Source organism: Arachis hypogaea, chromosome 2 (assembly GCF_003086295.3).
Source record: "Arachis hypogaea cultivar Tifrunner chromosome 2, arahy.Tifrunner.gnm2.J5K5, whole genome shotgun sequence".
Classification (NCBI taxonomy): domain Eukaryota; kingdom Viridiplantae; phylum Streptophyta; class Magnoliopsida; order Fabales; family Fabaceae; genus Arachis; species Arachis hypogaea.
Window position 1 is genome coordinate 78,165,070 of NC_092037.1, and position 6,345 is coordinate 78,171,414.

Consider the following 6,345-nt stretch of genomic DNA (forward strand, 5'->3'; position numbering starts at 1 on the left):
CAAACTTATCTTTTATTGAGGAGATGGCTTAACAATGCAAACCGTTCTCACAATTGATGTACTTTAAAAAAAAATTGATGTAAGATCCCTTATCTGTATGGTTTTGAGTCCATGATTGGAAAATGATCCTCTGAATGTTGTTGCACATGCAGACACCAAACTTAGTGTCTGGTCACATGCTTTATCAAAAGAATTATGCATATGTTCGGATAATAATCCCCTTCCCTTTTTTTTTGAAAAATGAACTTGGGTGTGCCTTAAGGTACACCAAACTTAGAAGTTTGCCATGTGCTTCAAAATGACGTGTGCATTTACCAGGCATGAAAATTCAAAATCATATTCAGAGGAATCATAACTTATTAAATAAAAGAGAAGACAGAAATCTTAAACCATGGGTTGCCTCCCATGAAGCGCTCTTTTATTGTCATTAGCTTGACATTGACCTCCCTTTAGGGTGGTTGATGTTGGTGATGTCTCAACTTGTCACCTCTCACTGTCAGCTTTCTCTGTGTGCCTTGATGCTCAATTTCCATATGCTCAAGAGAAAGTATTTGGTTGACAGTGTAATAATCTTCTGCTCCTTGCTGTTGATACACTAGTTGCACCTTGTCACCCTTGGCAAATCCTTCTGTTGGGATTTTCTTATTCTTCCACCCTTTGTGAACCTTTTTCTTGCTCTTCATCTTTTTCTTTCTTGTTGATCTTTCTTTCTTGACAGTTACTTGAGTTGTGATACCTTCCTTCTTGCTTATCACCTCTGCTTCCTTGTGAATCCCTTTTTCTTCTTGCATCTGTTTGTTTTTCTGTTCTACTTCTGATGAGCGGATAATTTGTATACTTTTTGGCATTGTTTTTAGTATGTTTTTGGTATGATATAGTTAGTTTTTAGTATATTTTTATTAGTTTTTAGTTAAAATTCTCTTTTCTGGACTTTACTATGAGTTTGTGTGTTTTTCTGTGATTTCAGGTATTTTCTGGCTGAAATTGAGGGACCTGAGCAAAAATCTGATTCAGAGACCAAAAAGGACTGCAGATGCTGTTGGATTCTGACCTCCCTGCACTCGAAGTGGATTTTCTGGAGCTACAGAAGCCCAATTGGCGCGCTCTCAACGGCGTTGGAAAGTAGACATCCTGGGCTTTCCAGCAATATATGATAGTCCATACTTTGCCCAAGATTTGATGGCCCAAACCGGCGTTCAAAGTCACCTCAAGAAATCCCAGCGTTAAACGCTGGAACTGGCACCCAAATGGGAGTTAAACGCCCAAACTGGCACTAAAGCTGGCGTTTAACTCCAAGAAGAGTCTCTACACGAAATTTGCTTCATTGCTCAGCCCAAGCACACACCAAGTGGGCCCGGAAGAGGATTTTTATGTCATTTACTCATTTCTGTACACCTTAGGCTACTAGTTTCTTATAAGTAGGACCTTTTACTATTGTAAGAGAGATCTTTTGATCACTTTAGATCTTAAGAGGACTTTGGTAGCTATCTTCATTTTTATGCTATCTTAGATCATTGGGAGGCTGGCCATTCGGCCATGCCTAGACCTTATGCTTATGTATTTTCAACGGTGGAGCTTCTACACACCATAGATTAAGGTGTGGAGCTCTGCTGTACCTCGAGTATTAATGCAATTACTATTGTTCTTCCATTCAATTCCGCTTGTTCTTGTTCCAAGATATCACTTGTTCTTCAACTTGATGAAGGTGATGATTGACGCCCATCACCATTCTCACTCATGAACAAAGTGACTGACAACCACTCTTGTTCTACAAGCATTTGAGGCTTGGTGAATATCTCTTGGATTCCTGATTGCACGATGCATGGTTGATCGCCTGACAACCGAGTGCTCGCCTGACAAACGAGCCAACCATTCCGTGAGATCAGAGTCTTCGTGGTATAGGCAGGACCTGATGGCGGCATTCAAGAGAATCCGGAAGGTCTAAACCTTGTCTGTGGTATTCTGAGTAGGATTCAATGATTGAATGAATGTGACGTGCTTCAAACCTGTAACCTACTGGGCGTTAGTGACAGACGCAAAAGAGTGATTCTATTCCGGTAGGGGAGGGAACCAAACCGGTGATTAGCCGCACTGTGACAGAGTGCATGAGCATTAGTTTTCACTGCGAGGATGGGAGGTAGCTGCTGACAACAGTGAAACCCTACACGAGCTTGCCATGGAAAGGAGTAAGAAGAATTGGATGAAGGCAGTAGGAAAGCAGAGAGACGGAAGGGAAGGCGTCTTCATACGCTTATCTGAAGTTCCTACCAATGAATTACATAAGTATCTCTATCTTTACTTTTGTGTTATTTTCGTTCATCACTATATCCATTTGAGTTTGCCTGACTAAGATTTACAAGATGACCATAGCTTGCTTCAATACTAACAATCTCCGTGGGATCGACCCTTACTCACGTAAGGTTTATTACTTGGACGACCCAGTGCACTTGCTGGTTAGTTGTGCGAAGTTGTGTAATGCCATGGTATTGAGCTACCAAGTTTTTGGAGCCATTACCGGGGATTATGAGAGTTGTGAAAAAGTAATGTTCACAATTTCGCGCACCAAGTTTTTGGCGCCGTTGCCGGGGATTGTTCAAGTTTTGAGCAAGCTTTTGGTAACATCAGTGCCAAGATCCGGCAGCAACATCAAGTTTTGGTGTTATTGCCCGGGATTGTTCAGGCTGGACAACTGACGGTTCATCTTGTTGCTTAGATTAGGTATTTATTTTTTTCGAAATTCTTGAAGATGAGTTCTAGAGTTTCATGATGATTTGTTGAAATCTGGCTGGCTGAGAAGCCATGTCTAATCTCATTGGACCGAGGTTTCAACTTATCACCACAAGAGCTTGTTGATTTCTATCTATCTTGCTTTTGGAGCAGTGATCTGCTAAGGCTTGGCTGGCCTCTGGCCATGTCTAGTGTTTTGGACCGAAGCTTTCTCTGAAAGCTTGGCTGGCTGTGAAGCCATGTCTAATTCCTGGACCGGAGTCTTAGACTAACATTGCACTGGTTCCTGGAATTCTCATTAAGAATTTTGATATCTTTTTCCACTTAATTTTCGAAAAAAACACAAAAAAAATTTTTACAAAATTTTAAAATCCAAAAATATTTCTTGTTTAAGTCTAGTGTCTCATCATAAGTTTGGTGTCAATTGCATGCATTCATATGTCTAAGTGATCTTCAAGATGTTCTTGATGATTTACTTGCTCTGATCTTTGAAATTCTATTGACTTGATTGTTTTGTGTGTCTCATATGCATTTCCATTTTGTTAGTGTCAGTGGTATACAAACTGCTAAGTTTGGTGTCTTGCATGCATTGTTATTTGATTCTTGTTGCATTTTGGTTTGTCCTTATTATTAAAAATCCAAAAATATTTTTAATTTGTGTCTTTTCAAGTCAATAATACAAAGAATTGAAGATTCAGAACATACAGCAGAGGAATTGCACAGAAAAAGTTGGGCGTTCAAAACGCCCAGTGAAGAAGGACAGACTGGCGTTTAAACGCCAGCCAGGGTACCTGGTTGGGCGTTTAACGCCCAAAAGGGGTGCATTTTGGGCGTTAAACGCCAGCATGGATACCATTCTGGGCGTTTAACGCCAGGATGGCTAAAGGGGGAAGATTTTGTTTTCAAATCAATTTTTTTCTCTAAGTTTTCAAAATCTCTTCCAAATCAAATCTTTTTCAAATCAATTTTTCAATCAAATCTTTTTCAAAATTAACTTCTTTCCTTTTTCAAAGAAACTTACTATCAATTAATGATTTGATTCAACATTTCAAGTATGTTGCCTTTTCTGTTGAGAAAGGTTTAATGTTTGAATCATATCTTTTCTTGTTAAGTCAAGTTTTTAATTTTCAAATCAAATCTTTTTAAAATGTTTTTCAAATCATATCTTCTCAATCACATCTTTTTAAAACCAATCATATCTTCTTAACCACATCTTTTTCAAAATAGTTTTCAATCAAATGTTTCTGATTTCTAATTTCAAAATCTTTTTCAAAAATCATTTGATTTCTTTTCCCTTTTCATTTTCGAAAATTAAGTAATGTTTTTCAAAAATATTTTTTGAAGCATCTCTATCCCTGCCATTGGAGCAAACAACTTTGAGCTTAAGCCTCAATTAGTTTCTCTAATGCAACAGAATTGCAAGTTTCATGGACTTCCATTGGAAGATCCTCATCAGTTTTTAGCTGAGTTCTTGCAAATCTGTGACACAGTCAAGACTAATGGGGTTGACCCTGAGGTCTACAGACTGATGCTATTCCCTTTTGCTGTAAGAGACAGAGCTAGAACATGGTTGGATTCTCAACCTAAAGAAAGCCTGGACTCTTGGGAAAAGCTAGTCAATGCCTTCTTGGCAAAGTTCTTTCCACCTCAAAAATTGAGTAAGCTTAGAGTGGAAATCCAAACCTTCAGACAGAAGGAAGGAGAATCCCTCTATGAAGCTTGGGAAAGATACAAACAATTGATCAGAAAGTGTCCCACTGATATGCTTTCTGAATGGAGCATCATAGGTATTTTCTATGATGGTCTCTCTGAACTGTCCAAGATGTCTTTGGATAGCTCCTCTGGAGGATCTCTTCATCTGAAGAAGACGCCTACTGAAGCTCAAGAACTGATTGAAATGGTTGCAAATAACCAATTCATGTACACTTCTGAAAGAAATCCTGTGAACAATGGGACTAGTCAGAAGAAAGGAGTTCTTGAGATTGACACTCTGAATGCCATTTTGGCTCAGAATAAAATATTGACCCAACAAGTCAATATGATTTCTCAAAGTCTGTCTGGAATGCAAAATGCACCAAGCAGTACTAAGGAAGCTTCATCTGAGGAAGAAGCTTATGATCCTGAGAACCCTTCAATAGAAGAGGTGAATTACATGGGAGAACCCTATGGAAACACCTATAATCCTTCATGGAGGAATCATCCAAATCTTTCATGGAAGGATCAACAGAGACCCCAACAAGGTTTCAATAACAATAATGGTGGAAGAAACAGGTTTAGCAATAACAAGCCTTTTCCATCATCTTCTCAGCAACAGACAGAGAGTTCCAAGCAGAATAATTCTGACTTGGCAACCATGGTCTCTGATCTAATCAAAACCACTCAAAGTTTTATGACTGAAACTAGATCTTCCATTAGGAATCTGGAAGGACAAGTGGGTCAGCTGAGCAAGAAAATTACTGAACTTCCTCCAAGCACTCTCCCAAGCAATACTGAAGAAAACCCAAAAGGAGAGTGCAAGGCCATCAATATGGCCGAATTCTGGGAGGAAGGAGAGGCAGTGAACGCCACTGAGGAAGGCCTCACTGGACGCCCACTGACCTCCAATGAGTTCCTCAATGAGGAACCATGGGAATCTGAGGCTCAAGATGAGACCATAGAGATTCCATTGGACTTACTTCTGCCATTCATGAGCTCTGATGAGTATTCTTCCTCTGAAGAGGATGAGTATGTCACTGAGGAGCAAGTTGCTAAATACCTTGGAGCAATCATGAAGCTAAATGACAAGTTATTTGGAAATGAGACTTGGGAGGATGAACCCCCTTTGCTCACCAAAGAACTGGATAACTTGTCTAGGCAGCATTTGCCTCAAAAGAGGCAGGATCCTAGGAAGTTTTCTATACCTTGTACCATAGGCACCATGACCTTCAAGAAGGCCTTGTGTGACTTAGGATCAAGCGTAAACCTCATGCCCCTCTCTGTAATGGAGAAATTAGGGATCTATGAGGTACAAGCTGCAAAAATCTCACTAGAGATGGCAGACAACTCAAGAAAACAAGCTTATGGACTTGTAGAGGATGTTTTGGTGAAGATTGAAGACCATTACATCCCTACCGATTTCATAGTCCTAGAGACTGGGAAATGCATGGATGAATCCATCATCCTTGGCAGACCCTTCCTAGCCACAGCAAAGGCTGTGATTGATGTTGATAGAGGAGAGTTGATCATTCAAGTGAATGAAGAATCCTTGGTGTTTAAGGCCCAAGGATATACCTCTGTCATCATGGAGAGGAAGCATGAAGGGCTTCTCTCAAAATAGAGCCAAACAGAGCCCCCACAACCAAACTCTAAGTTTGGTGTTGGGAGGCCACAACCAAACTCTAAGTTTGGTGTTGAACCCCCCACATTCAAACTCTAAGTTTGGTGTTGGGAGGTTCCAACACGGTTCTGAGCATTTCTGAGGCTCCATGAGAGTCCTCTGTCAAGCTAATGACAATAAAGAAGCGCTTGTTGGGAGGCAACCCAATGTTTTATAATTAATTATTTTCTTTTGTTATTTTATATTTTTTGTAGGTTGATGATCATAAGAAGTCACAAAAACAATGAAAAAAGCAAAAACAG

At 39.8% G+C, this 6,345-nt stretch overlaps 1 non-coding gene across 1 annotated transcript; it reads right to left on the reverse strand.

Moving 5' to 3' along the window:
• Positions 1-4,387: 4,387 nt before the first annotated feature.
• On the reverse strand, positions 4,388-4,495 carry LOC112766866 (small nucleolar RNA R71). The gene has a single exon (XR_003184593.1). It is a non-coding gene; the product is annotated as a small nucleolar RNA R71 (small nucleolar RNA).
• Positions 4,496-6,345: the final 1,850 nt, after the last annotated feature.